This window comes from Typopeltis vanoorti, chromosome 6, assembly GCF_054136105.1.
Source record: "Typopeltis vanoorti isolate ZY-2024b chromosome 6, IOZ_Tvanoo_1.0, whole genome shotgun sequence".
NCBI lineage: Eukaryota > Metazoa > Arthropoda > Arachnida > Uropygi > Thelyphonidae > Typopeltis > Typopeltis vanoorti.
In genome coordinates this window covers 95,757,651-95,773,385 of record NC_143554.1, presented here as the reverse complement: position 1 = coordinate 95,773,385, position 15,735 = coordinate 95,757,651, and the positions used below count along the sequence as shown (strand labels likewise).

The following is a 15,735-nucleotide window of genomic DNA, read 5'->3' as shown; positions in this document are numbered from 1 at the left end:
GTGGTTATGCTACATTGATGACGTCTTCCTTATCTGGTGACATAGTTTAGAGGAACTGCAAAACTTTCTAAACCATTTAATAACCAACATCAGAACATTAAATTCACATCAGAACTAGAGATTAACGGCATTCTCCCCTTCTTGGATTTAAAGATCAACAGATTACCTGACTGTCTTAAATTTTCAATTTTTCGAAAAACCACCCACACTGATAGATATTTACATGGTTCTTCTCATCACTTCCCACCTCAGAAACTGGGCATCATCTCCACCCTCGCCCATCGAGCAAGATGTCTCACTTCCACAGAAGAAGACCTTCAAACAGATCCTACCTTCCTGAAAAACACCTTCTTAAATAATGGATATTCGTCTCGTAACATCACTAAACGTTTGAGACCACGCCAACATCCTCGACAAGAAAATGATTCCAACCCTATCACTCATATACAGTTACCATTTATCAGCTTTCTTACCCCAAAACTAGCTAAGATTTTGAAGAAATTCAACATAAAGACCGACTATACTACTCTGCCAAAACTTCGTTCTTTTCTGAGTCGACCAAAACCAAAACACAACCAACTGCATTTTCCTGGTGTTTATAAAGTTTTGTGCGACTGTGGTCGACCTTATTTTGGCCAGACAGATAAATCTGTTTCACTTCGTCTTGAGGAACATAGACGTGACATCTCTTACAGTAGAACACGAGCAAGCGCCCTTTCCAGTCATGTCCTCTTCTCGGCAAACTCTAACCTTGAAGAACAGCCACATCAAGTTGACTGGGAACACACTACTAATTTATACATATGCAAGGATGAATTCAAAAGAAGAATTATCGAATCAAAAGAAATAGTTCTGGACCCTTCACATTTGAACAACAATCTAAGCTACAATTTGCCTGATTCCCATAGCGCAGTAATCCAGTACTGGCGCTCTAAAATTAGCTGTCGCACACATTCAACTCATGCCAACGGTAGCACGCGGTCACCTTTTCAAATATGATTGTTACTATTCTGCTTTTTATTAAGCTGGAAAGTCCATGTTTTTTACCTTGTTATTTTTATATCTTATGTTTTTTATTTCTCACCTGAAGAAGTCAGAGCACCGATGAAACTAGTCATGATGTATTAAAGGCTTTAGTTATACTTTCTCGGGTTCTAGTCAGTTAAATTGATTTTTATATATATATATATATATATATATATATATATATATATACAGAGACAAGCTATATTACATTTCACACAGTATGCTAAAGAGATAATGATTTGATCAACGGTTATTCTATTTATTTTAATTTTATTTTATTTTATTCTAAAATAAATTATTATTATTATTATTACGGGTATCTCCATGGAGTCAGTAGACTCATCGCGGGAGACCCAAACTAGCAAAACAATATCTGTCATATCTCTTCTTGAATTCATTTACAGACGAAGAGCTCACAACTAAGTCAGGCAATGAATTCCACTCATTCACCACTCTCCAGGCAAAAAACCTTGTTCTGACACCTTTGTTAACCACACTCTTCTTTAATTTCCAGAGATGACCTCTTGTTCTTCCATCACTTTCACACAGCTGAAACATTTCCCCTGCATCAATCCTATAAAAACCTTTTAGTAATTTGAATGTTTCTATCATATCCCCTCTTCTTCGCCTATCAACCAATCTCTGCAATCCACAAGCTCTCAATCTATCAATGTAGGGAGCATTTTTTATATCACTCACCAACTTGGTCACTCTTCTCTGAACCCTCTCCACAGCCTCCTCATCTCCAAGGAATCCAGATGACCAGACCTGAGCACAGTAATCCAAATGTGGAAGTATCAATGCTTTATAAAGGGGAATAATAACCTCTTTATCTCTGGATGTCAGTGTGTTCCTCAACAACCAAGTAATCCTATGTGCAATCTTGGACACCTTAGCAATGTGTCCTCTGAACTTCATCTCCCTATCTACCAATACCCCTAAGTCCCTAGCCTCATCAATCTCTTGGAGTACCTTTCCATCGATGTAGTACACAGCTGGTAATCTTTTAATCCCAAAATGCATGACTTTACACTTTTCCACATTGAACTGACATCCATTTTCTTTTGCCCATTTTACCAGCTTATTTAAATCCTCCTGCAAACTTTCAACATCAGCTTGATTTTTTATTGCACTACACAACTTTGCATCATCAGCAAACAACTGAATATCTCCCTTTAAGCCGTTTCCTATATCATTTATATACAAATTAAACAACATTGGCCCAAGCACAGAGCCCTGAGGCACACCACTGGTCACCTGCCTCATTCTGGACTCGGCTCCTCCATACACCACCTTATGGTATCTCTCCCTGAGCCATTCTCCTATCCATATCACCAATTTAATATCCATTCCCATCTGCTCCAATTTGCGTAACAGTGTTCTATGGGGTATCCTGTCAAAAGCCTTAGCAAAATCCAGAAGTACCACTGTGTAGCCAGTTCCTTTGTCCAACTCAGATGTTATTCTATTATGAATAGTTAATAGATTGCTAAGGCAGGATCTACCTTTAACAAAACCATGTTGGCCTCTATAGAGTATCATATCCTGATCCACCCATTCTTGAATTTTGTCTTTAACCAACTTTTCCAATACTTTTACCACTACTCCTGAGATGGTGATTGGTCTGTAATTCAATACCGCAGTTTTAGAGCCACCCTTATGCAAAGGAACCACTTTGCCTAACTTCCACTCCCTAGGGACCATACCAGAGTTCAAACTTAAGTTAAATATCCAGGTGAGAGTGGTTGACAATTCATTTGCACATTCACGCAACACCCGAGCTGATATTCCATCTAAGCCTACCGCAGTGTTTGCATTTAAGTTTTGCAATATATTTAATACCTCTGATTCTTTAGCTTCAATTCTCACATTAGGTATTGCTGTAGGTATAGAGATATCCTCACTTGGGTGATAGACTTTTGAAAAGTGATCACTCAGTAACTCGACTATTACATCTGATTTTGTCACCTCAATACCATCAGCACCCACTAAGGTTATCCTTCCGAAGTCATTCTTCCTCTTACTTGCCACATAGCGGAAGAACTCTTTGGGATTACCCTTGATCTCTTTGGCTAAGGTCTTCTCATAATCTGATTTAGCTTTTCTTACTATGCTGGTAACTTTCCTAGCTTGAGCCTTGTACTGCTCATGGGTGTCCTGATCGCCTTTCTCCTTGTAAATTCTCCATAACATTTTCTTTTTTTGCAGTTCAAGCTTGATACTACTGCTCATCCATCTAATGCCTGCCTTGTTTGACCTCCTAACCATGGGGACACAATCTGATATTGCTTTCCTCAGATACCCGCTGATTTTATCCCAAGCACTGCTAACATCTTTCCCTTGCAATATGTTCTGCCATGGGATGGCTGCAAGCTCACTCCGAAGCTTGTTATAATTGCCTAACCTGTAGTTCCGTACATACCCCTTCTTAATAGAAAAATCCACAGATTTTGCAACCTCCCAAGTCAATACCACATGATCGTTTTCACCAACTGGAGGTAACGAGGACACCTTACTTATGCATATAACCTCTGAACCAATAACCAGGTCCAACACTCTCACACCACGTGTCCCTTCAGTTACGTGCTGTTTCAAGTAATTATCTCGTAGAAGATGTATGAATTCCATTTCCTTTTTGCTACGTGATATTTCCTCCTTCCAATTGATATCACCGTAATTAAAATCCCCCATAATAATCACCAAGCCTTCACTCATTGCACTAAGTTGCTGATGCATGAATTCAATATCTCCCCCCGTACTCCCTGGCCTATAGCAACATCCAACTGTATATTTGGTTGCGTTGGTCACTATTTCGCACCAGACTGCCTCAAATGAACTCTTATTCACATGTCTATCATCATGATATACTACTTTCTTTGGCTGCAACACATCAGCTATCATCAACAGTACTCCTCCTCCTGTTCTATCTTCTCTATCCTCCCTGAAAATAGTGTACCCATCACATTCAATTCCAGTGACCACATCTTCTGCTGACAGCCAAGTTTCACTAATGCCTACAACTTTTGGTGAGATTTCACTGACTAATGCCAAAAATTCTTCTCTCTTATTTCGAATGCTTCTAGAATTGGTATACAAAAATTGCAGATTCCCTCTAGATCTTGTACCGGCTTTAGAACTGATATATAAGTCATTAACTACCGTAGTCCTATGCCGATTTTTATCCCCTCTCTTCTGCAATTTATTCAGCCTATAAGGATCAATAAATACACAATCAGTGCTAAAGTTTCTCTCTCTTACACTCAACCTTTTCAATATTAGTTTCCCTGCCCAATAACTTCAACCTGTTCAGAAAACAATAACTTCTTCAATCGCTTATGTCCTTCCATGTTAAGATGCAGTCCATCTCTAGCATACAACTGCCTTTTTCCTTCAAACACACTCCAAACATCAACAAACTCCAGACCTCTTTTTCTGCACATTCTTGCAATCATATCATTCATTATCATTGCTCGTCTACTTAACTCGTAATTGTCAAAACGAGGCAGCACACACACTATTCTCCCATTGACACTTTTCCTCTTCACAATATCTAATAATGTTCTTAAATCTTTTCCTACCCGATTTATACTACCTCTCAGGTCATTCGTACCCACCATAACTATCATCTTGTCTGCTTCATGCCCTCTCTTTATTGCTAAAGCCACTCTTTCTATTGTCCCATCAGCCAAGCACTCCTCATGCATACCACTCTCCATACCCTTAATCATAGAATCACCATATATTTTACTACTCTTAACTTCATTCAAGTCCACACTCATGGACTCATTCTCTACACTATTCAGCATGACTCTCCCAGCTTCATTACTCAACTCTCTATTACTTACCCCCCCACTCTCACTACATCTCATTTCTTCTAGGCCACTTGTGGTTTTATTATATTGACTCACAATCACTCCCATACTATTTATTACTGAATCATTCACCAAAGACTCACCCATATGTAATCCTGTTCTAGTTACTTCAGCTAAAGTAATCTCTATAGTCCTAATTTCTCTGTTTAACACATTAAACTCCGCTTTAACTTCCAGTATCTCCTTACCGATCACTTCCACTTCCTCATGAAGAAGATGAAGGTCATTTTTCATTTTCATAAACTCCCGCCGAAGTTCTTCCGCTACGGTCCCGATGTCAGCTTCCATTCCTAAACGCTCCAGCCTATCCCGACACTTCTCACATACGTCGACATTTTCGTTCTTTTCATTTTGCCAGACCGACCACAGATCCTTCACATTTTTCGGTGCATACATATAGCAGTTTCCGCAACGCATCCATTGCAAATAAATGAAATAAAATAAAATAACTACATCAAACATATATTCAATATAAGGCAACATCAAAGAAACATTCTTTCATATAGATAGTTTCATTACAGCAAAATTATGTCTTAATTTAACATGACAATTGTTATATTAGATTTAAGATCCTGGATTACCTATAGTCCTATTTATAATTAAACTCTTAGGGAGAAAGGTTATGTTGGTAGAATATGTGCCTTCTATATTCTTGGGATTTTTAGACCATCATTTGGTGGTTGATAAGAATTTCATGGGCCTCTTTAAATGCTATGATAAGCATCAGGGCCGGCGGAAGCAGGCATGTAGAGCATGCGGGCGCCGCCACCGGGGCACGGTTCCTAAGTTCATTTTTAAGAAACAAAATTTTTGTCATAAAAACAAAAAATTCTTAGAATGATCAATATTAAAATAAATAAGGCTGGATACACCAAATAAAAATTTTTAAAAAATTGTATGTTGCTGCCTCTGATCAGCCGGCTGTTTACAATTTTGCAGCGAGAGAGCAGTGCTTGTCTGCAGAATGTTGTATCTACTGCAGTCTATCTAAAGTGGAACAGTGAATGCGCAGAAACGAATTTTCGTACAAAATATTTGTTGCTAGGTAAACCAGTCATATGGTACGCATCTCAGTAGGCTACTGACAGTAGTGCAGTGCAGACATTATTTCGTCTCTGTGTCGTGTTGTGTAATAATTTCTTGCTGTATAAAATAGAAATGGAATCAAAAATTTAAAAAAAAGTTATCCGGTGCACAAAATCGTAAGTGTCATGCTGCAAAAGAAGCAGATATTAAGAAACAAACTGGGGCTCTTAATAAATTTGTTAAAATATTAAAATATTCTGATGCAGATTGTAACCAACTTGATACATCAGAAATCAGAGTTGACGAACCATGCACATCATCCAGTTTGCATGAAAGTACTATTGCAACAATTGAACAAGATAACAAGATAAATGATTTAAGTGAAAAACAGTTAGTAGAAGATTTAGTTGTAGTTGACCGTGAAACTAACACATTGTTAGTCTCTGTAAATTTAGAAGATCCAGGTGAATGGGGAAATATTGATGAAAAATTACGAGTTGTTTTAATTGAAATGGGGCCTGTTCAAAAGAAAAATAATATATATACCAGAGATACATATGGTCGTCAATTTCGCAACATGTATTATAATAGAAAAATGGAAAACGGGGAGCTCGTGCCAAGAACATGGCTCATTTATTTTGAAACTTTAAATTCTGTTTTTTGCTTTTGTTGCAAACTTTTCGCACCTACTGAATCAAGTAGTCTTGTAGAAGGTTATAACGATTGGAGAAATGTAAGTACAACTTTGCATATAGACATGAGACTAGTTTAACTCACATGAAAAATTTCTTAAAATGGAAGGAACTTGATAAAAATTTAAAAAACAAAACTACTATTGATTGCCAAACTCAGAGCATGTATGAAATGGAAAAGAAACATTGCCCGATTAGAACTCTTGGTTGAAATTATAAAATTCCTTGGTAGCCAAAATTTAGCTATTCGCGGATCACCTGATAAATTTTATGAAAGGAATAACAGCAATTTTTTAAAATTAGTCGAACCGTTTGCGAAGTTGGATCCTGTTATGAAAATCATGTTGAAAGGACCCTACAATGAAACAATAGAGTACACTATTTGAGTAAAGACAGTCAAAATGAAATATTTGAAACTTTAAGTAACGCAATCAGGATACAATTTTAGTATCAATTCGAAAATCTAAATATTATTGTATAATTTTAGACTGCACACCTGATGCAAGTAAAACAGAACAAATGACCATTATTATTCGCTTTGTTTCCTGTGACAATGGAATTGTCAAGATCAGGGAAAACATTTTAGATTTTGCAGCTATATCAGATTCCACAGCACGTGGTTTATGTGCAACAATAATGGATCAACTGGAAAAATGGAACATTCCCATTGAAGACATGCGAGGTCAAGGGTATGACAATGGGGCAGATATGAAAGGGAAATAATATGGACTCCAAAATTTGCTTTTGAACAAAAATCCTCGAGCTTTTTACGTGCCATGTGCTGTACATACTCTAAATTTAATCATTAACGATGCAGCCAAAGTGAATGCAGATACAATTAGTTTCTTTGCAATTATTCAAGAAATATACAATTTCTTTTCATTCTCTTACGAACGTTGGGCAATCCTTTTAAAGTTCGTAAAAAATTGAAACAGCCATCAGAAACGCGAGGGGAAAGTAAAATTAATGCAACCAGCCCTCTAAGATATCAGTTAGGAGAAATTTACGATGCACTTTTGGAAATTTTAAATAATGAAAATTTTAATAAACCCAGCATGAAGCACAAACATTATGTCCTAAAATAAAGAACTACAAATTTATTTGCTCTCTTATAACTTGGCATTATTTAACAGAATAAACCCAGTGAGTAAAATGCTTCAAGACAAAAATATAAATATTACACTTGCTTCAGAATCTATCGAAAACTTAAAAGTATTCTTATAAGAGTATCGATCAAGGGTGCTTAAGTGCCAAAGCTGAATAACTGAGAGGAGACCTCCACATAGCCTTTAAAGGAATGCAGAGAACCGACCAGGACCGCTGACCTAATGTCCAGTCCTCACCTTCTCGTGGTGCACCCTTTTGGGTATCTGCTTTGATACTGAACTAACAAGGATGGACTGGCAATTTGGGATTTAGCCGACCAAATTGTATTCTTATTGGTTAAACCAAAATAAAAAATGATGGTACAACATGACAAAATTTCATGCCGGCTAGGGCGTCGCCCGGTTAAACAAGGCCCCCGTTGTTTTCGCCAGGGAACCAGGGCGAACAGCGAAAAGTCAGCTACTGTAACAAATCTGAAAACACACCCTAACTCAACATCATCAGAGTTAAAGATCGGTACTATCAACATAAGAAGCCTGAATGGCAAAAAAATGGAGCTAGCTGAGGAATTAGATAAGTACCAGATCGACATAATAGGGGTGACTGAAACAAAAAAGACAAAAACTGGTGAGATCTTTCTGAGCAATAAATACAAAATATTATATTCAGGTAATGACAATTAAGGAAAAAGAACGAGTAGCCATAGTATTCAACACAAAATACGTGGCTAATCTTCTTGAATGGCAGGCAGTCTCAAGTAGAGTAATGTGTGCAAATATGAGAATAGGGAACTGAACAATGACACTTATTTGTGCCTATGGTCCCACAGAAGGTTCTACTAAGGTAGAATTCGAGGAATTTTTTGATGCTTTAGAAAAAGCAACTGACACAATGAAAAAGGAAAAGTTGGTCCTTGTTGGGGATCTAAATAACAGAGTAGGAAATGATTGTGAGACATACAAAAATATTTTGGGAAAATTTGGAGAAAAGAGCAAAGCTAATAATAATGGCAAATATCTGTTGGATTTCTACTCAGGACATGGACTGGTTATTACTAACACAATGTTCCAACATAAAAATGTGCACAAATTCACATGGAGAAAAGAAGCAAGGAATAAGAAAAGTCTCATTGACTATGTTATTGTTGATAGTGATGTTTTCTTTCTGGTGCAGGACACCAGAGTGTACAGAGGAGTTGAAATTGGAAGTGATCACTATTTAGTCTTGAGCAGGATAAAATTGAATTTCATGTTGAAAAGAATAACATGTAAGAAAGTTTTAAAGCGAATAAAAGTAGACCAGCTCTCAGATGTGAACTGTAGACTAAAATACACAAAGATTATTGAAGAAAAAATGAAAGAGTTTGAGAACAGGAATCAAACCTTGGAGATTCAGTGGCAAGCCTTGAAGAAAGCCCTGATTGACTCAGCTAGAGAGGCATGTGGTGAGGTTGTCTGCAAGGATAGAAAAATTAGAACTCCGTGGTGGACACAGGAAGTTAAAGAGGCAGTGAAGGAAAAGAAGAAAGCATATCAAAAGTTCCTGGCAAATAAGTCAGCTTGTGCTCTTAGAGAATACAGAGACAAATGCAAGAATTCTAAACACTGTGTAAAACTAGCTAAACAAAAGTCATGGGAGGACTTCGGCAAGAATATAGAAAATAAATATCAAGAAGGTGGCAAAATATTCTGGAAGTTGTTGAAGAAGCTTAGGAATGGAGGAAAGAGTGCTGTAAAAGCAGTTAGAGATGATAAAGGTGACATGAAAACGGAAGAAAAAGATATCCTTGAAGTATGGAGTAATTACTTTGAAAAACTGCTAAATGAAAGAGGCAGTGATGACAGCACAGTGATAAAAAACACTGACCAAGCATGCAGTCAAGAATACATATCCATACTTGAAGTAGAAAAAGCCATCAAAGGCTTAAAATGTGGAAAGGCAGCAGGAGTGGATGATATTCGACCAGAAATGCTAGTATGGTGGTATAAAAGTCTTACAGTGGCTGCACTGCATAGTTCAGAAAGCCTGGACAGAGGGACGAATTCCCGATGATTGGAGTAGAGCCCTCGTAGTAGCCATATACAAAAAGGGAAATAAAACTGAATGTGAGAATTAGAGAGGTATTCCCCTACTAAGTGTTCCTGGCAAGATCTATGCAAGTATACTTGAGAAACGATTGAGAAGAATTGTGGAAGAAAAGCTTGGTGAAGAACAAGCTAGATTCAGGCCAAATAGAGGCTGTCAGGATCAGATCTTCACTTTACGACAAATAGTCGAGAAAGCATGGGAATATAACAAAGATCTGTATTTAAGTTTTGTCGATTTGGAAAAGGCATATGACAAGGTGCCAAGAGAGAAGCTATTCAATTTGCTACAGTTATATGGTGTTAATGGGGCATTATATCAAGCAATACTTAGTCTTTATTTGAGTTGTCAGTCAGTAGTTAGAATTGAAGGAAGTACAGGAAGATGGTTTAATGTTAAATCTGGTGTGAGACAAGGATGTACATTATACCCTCTGTTATTCATTATCTATATGGATCACATTATGAAGGAAAGTGGTATTAAACATGATATCAAAATTGGAAATGTTAATGTCAGTTCTTTGCTTTATGCGGATGATGTTATACTTCTTAATAAATCCGCTACAAGTCTGCAAGATTCTCTGACTAAATTGAATAACTGTTGTAATAGATATGGTATGAAGGTCAGCAATAAAAAGACAAAGACAATGAAAATAGGCAGAATGATTGGAAATGTCAACTGTGTTGTGAATGGAGAACCTGTGGAAGAAGTAAAGCTTTTCTGCTACTTAGGCACGATTTTTAGTGAAGATGGTAAATATAATATAGAAATAGACAACAGAATCAGCAAAGCTGGTATGGTGGGAAGTCAATTGAATAAATTCATATGGAAAAAGAGAGAAATTAGTTGGAACACTAAATTAGCTGTATACAAGACAGTGTTCAAACCAGTTTTAACTTATGGATCTGAGAGCTGGGTCAGAAGTAAAACACTTGACCAAAGACTAGAGACCGCAGATATGAGAGTCCTGGGAAAGATTATAGGCGTGAATAGATGGCATCAATGGCAGTATCATATTAAAAACGAGGATATTAGGAAAGAACTTGACATTGTCAGCATCCAGGAATGCGTTAGCAGATCTAATCTCAGGTGGTATGGTCACTTAAATAGAATGGGAGAGAAAATCTTAGCAAAACAAGTGTTCTCTGCCAGGTTGGCAGGAAAACGACCCAGAGGAAGACCAAGATATAGGTGGATTGATACAGTACAAAGTGCCTTAGACGATAGAAATATGAAATCTGATAATGTTGGAGTCTTGACAAGTAACAGACTGATTTGGAGGAAAATTGTAGATAGGAAGTTAGTAATGATGTAATTTTTTCATGTAGTACTATCATATCCTGTACATGGCAGGAATTTGATGATGATGATGATGAGTATCGATCATATACGAAGTTTAAAGAAGTTCTAAAAATGGCAAAAGAACTGAGTGAAGAGGAGGATGGAGAACAAGAATTTAAAACTGGTATGGAAGTTCAACGACAAAAGAAGACATGACAATTTGACTGCGAGCATCATGACGAAACGCCAAAATCGCCAGAAGATAAATTAGAGTGAATGTGTTTTATACACTTCTAGACGTGTTCGTTAATAGAACGTTTTGAACAACTAAAAACATATTATGATAATTTCATGTTCTTGTATAGATTACTACAAATTAACAACGAAGATTTACGAAAAAATTGTGACGATTTAGAGATTCTCTTGAAGGACAGCGACAATAAAGACGTAAATGCAATAGAACTATATGACAAATTATGTGCTTTCTGGGATATTTTTTGGAAGGATAATTGAAATATTCAAAACTCTTTCGATATTCTTAATTTTATTGTGTCCAATAATTTATCTTTCCCTAACTTTTCAATTGCTTTAAGAATACTATTAACCTTACCTATTAGTATACTATTAACCTTACCTATTAGTATAGTGAGTTGAAATTGATTAAATCCTACTTAAGAACAAGTATGTCACAAAATAGGCTTGTTAGTTTAGTGTTAATAGCTATTGAAAATGATATATGTGCGGAATTAGAGAAATTACTTTAATTTCTCTAATTAAACCATTAGAAATAAGACCATTATTTCTAATTTTGTGAATATGAAATCAAAAACCCTAAAATTTTAATAAAAAAAATTGTAAGTATATTTATGTAATTTAATTTATTTTCTGTTATTCTGTGAAGATTTTATTTTTAGAATACTTATATTAAATGTTATTTCTGAATTCTTTTCTTATTTTCTCATCTATCTTGAGTTTCTTTTATTTTCCTAAAAGATAGTTCCACTTATAAAAATTATTAAAAATCTTTTACAAATTTACTAAGAATTTAGTAACTTTTAAAATGCAAAAATTTTTTAAACTTTAGTTCAAATAAATTTTAACTTTAATTAAAATTCATTTTAATTTTGTTAGCAATTTGGGTTGGTGAGAAGGCTTTCCCTGTATCATTATATTCAACGATTAAAGTGAAGTGGCTTTATCAAAATTTGCTTTAAATTTTGAGAATTTTTTGAATATTCGGGTTTTTAACAATTATCCTGCCTAGTCAACACCCCCTTGTTCGTTGCATTTAATGAACCAACGTGTGGCTGTTCTGTCAAAATTTATTTAAGAAATTTCAAATAATTTACATTTTTATTATCGTAAAAGAACCACACACGCCCGGATAGTTACAGTGACGCTTAGATAAAAATTGCATGCGGGCGGCAAAGACTCTAGCACTGGCACTGATAAGCATCACACAAAAACATTGTACGTTCATTCCATGTTTTTGTGTGATCTAAACAACAGGTGCTTTTCCAGTCAATTCTATGTAAAGTGTTCAGAGCATGATTAGAAAGGCCAGCTTTACCATAGTTATTATATTTAATGTGTCATTTATGTTCCTTTTTTTTCTGATGGGAATTGTGTGTCCTGTTTCCTACAGAAATATAACCTTAAAGCCACCATTAAATCTCCTGCAAAATTAAAGAACTTACTCAACTCCTCCAAGGATCCACTCCCTTTGCTGGCCCACCCTGGAGTATACTAAAGTCATTGCACCTGTAATTTGCCCTATATAGGGGAAACAGGAGGTACAATTCTTTGCAGCTTATAGAAATGTTTTTCACATGGTTATAATTTAAATCAAACTTGCCAAGAAATTATATTCTTGTTTACTCCTTTATCCAAGATAAGCAAATAAGGTTTCTGTGCTACAAATAGTCTTCATGACTAAGCATATGGTGGGAGAATGTTCTAGAGGGCAGTGGAAGGGAGGGACAAATGAAGAGGAGGAGACATTTATTCTGTGGGTTTGAGTTGAACAGTGAGAAAGTGTGATTGGCTGCTGCAGGCATTTGGTTGCATAGATAGAGATTTTAATCGAGAGCAGGAGAATTATTGATATCAATTCTGATGAACAGCAGCCATAGAAGTATTTATAGAGGATGCAAGCAGCAGAAAATTAATGTCCATGGGAAAGTGAGTGGAATGTATTAGTGAGAGGGAGGGAGGAATCTTGTAATAGAGAGATAAACTTGTAGATATAGAGGCTAATGATTTCATATTAATTGCCTTAGTATCCCATAATTCAAAGCACATATCCTTTTGGATGTGTATAATGCTATGCATTATGGAAAGGGCGACTACCCAGACATCTAGAGTGGTGCTCCTAAAGGCTCTCTAAAAATATTGGATTCTATACAGAAAAGGCCAGTTAAATTGAGTATTCCTCTTCTTCTGCTGCCCTCTAGAACAATCGCCCACCATGTGTGTGTTTCCCAAGGAATACAATCTACAGCTTTTCAAGTCAAATGTGAAGTTCCTTCTTATCCATCCAATTCACGGTACTAGTTTACTATAGATTGAACAGCTTCTCTCGTGGAAGGGCTCTCACTCATCAAAAAAAGAAAGAAAGAAGAGAAAAGAAAAGAAAATACTTGGAGGGGGTGTGCAAGGGATAATGAGAAAACATGCATCAGGATATTAGGACAATGAGTGCCTGTCAGATAATTATTATGGCAGACTTCATCTACAGAGACAGATTGTAAGGAGGAAAGATCATATTGCAGGAAAAATATAGGATATATTCACCTAATAAGAGATAATTAATTGAAGCAGCATATGATAGAGGAGACTTGGGTTTTTTTGAGAGTGTTTGATCTGATCATAGGATCCAAAGATCTTTCCATAACTAAGTTGGTTAAATTGCCTTCAATTGGGAAAATTGATCATGTGGTCTTGATTTTTAACAGACTTGGGAGGTTTCAGAAGAAATTTTCAGTTAAGAAGGGGAAAAAGTATATATGAAACTACAGGACAAGTGGTTATGACAAGCTTAGGAGACTGTTTGAAGCAGTGCCATGACAAAAAAAAATCTATTATCTGTTAAAAATCTGTTAAAAAAATCTAAGATGTTAGTAGTGCATGAGATATTCAAGAGATATTGAAGGAAGCAATATCAAAATGTATACCCAGAGTCATGAGGATAAATCAAGTAGAGCTAGATGGATGAGTAAGTATCACTAAGCAAGTGCTACAAAATAAAAATAAAAAATGTTGTGGAGGATATATAAGAAAAGTGATCAGCAAGCTCAAGAACAGTACAAGGCTCAGGCAAGAATGGTGACTAGCATAAAAGGAAGGTAAAATCAGATTATGAAAAGAAATTAGCTGAGCAGATCATAGGAAATCTTAGCAAAGAGTTCTTTTGCTATGTGGCAAGTAAAAGGAAGAATGACTATGAAGGTTAGCCATGATGATGTGACAGTGTCACTCTGCTGCCATCTGTGAGGTGATAGAAGCAGGCAAAATGCTTTACTAAGTGAATTTTAAGGGTTTGTCATTTAAATGAGGATATTGCTACGACAGATGTGACAGGAACTGATGCAAGACTAGATGTCAATAAATTTGAAGTACTTAGAATATTGCAGAATCTCAAATACAGCCATGGGATTAGAAGGGATGTTTAATATGAAAAGAAAAAGATTCCTTTCCATATTATGAGAATGTGCAAAGGAATTGTATTGACTCTGACTAGGATATCTGACTGAAGTCTCAGTGCTGGTTAAGTTTCAAGGCATACAGGACTTCAGGACTACAGTAGCAAATTATAGACCAGTCAGCATCTCAGAAGTTGTGGTTAAAGTATTGGAAAAGTTAGTCAGAGACAGAATTCAAGAATAGGTGGATAATAATATGATACTCTATGGGAGACAGTATGGCTCTGCGAAGGATAGCTCATGCCTTTGTAATTTACTAATTTTCTATAAAGAGTTACAGTTGAGTTAGATAAAAGGGAATGGTTACATGATGAGTGACAACATTCCACATGGAATTCTGTTGTACAAATTAGAACAAATGGGGATGGATATGAAAATGGAGATATGGATACAAGTGTGGCTGGTGGATAGATAACCAGTGAGTGTTATATAAAGGAGCAGAATGCAAAAGAAAGCAGATGACTAATAGGATGTCACAAGGCTCTGCGATTGGACCACCACTGTTTAATTTGCATATAAATGATATAGGAAATGATCTCTAATTTGAAAGGAAATATTCATTGTTTGCTGCTGCTGCTGATGATGATGATGATGGAAAATTAGATAGTATAATAGTTACTCAAGGCAATGGATGGAGCATGTAGCATAATTTAAGTAGGCTTCTTCAGTCTGGGCAAAAAATAATGAGTACCAGTTTAACGTGGGAAAATGTCAAGTTATGCATTTTCAGATAAAACGATCATAAGCTGTGCAACACATTGATGGAACTGTGTTTTGCGAAATTGATGAATAATCTAGAGATTTGGAAGTGGTAGTAGACAGAGTTGAAGTTTATAAGGCATGGCATACTGCATAAATTGCCAGGTAACGCATAGGATTACTTGATTATTGTAGATCATATTAACAGCATAGATGAGGAATTATTATTCCTCTTCATTTATAAGA

General features: G+C 36.2%; 1 protein-coding gene across 1 annotated transcript in view; it reads left to right on the top strand.

Moving 5' to 3' along the window:
• Window positions 1–15,735, top strand: part of LOC150105725 (cadherin-related tumor suppressor-like) — a 147,520-nt gene that overhangs the window by 97,178 nt on the left and 34,607 nt on the right. The gene's annotated exons all lie outside the window — the stretch shown is intronic.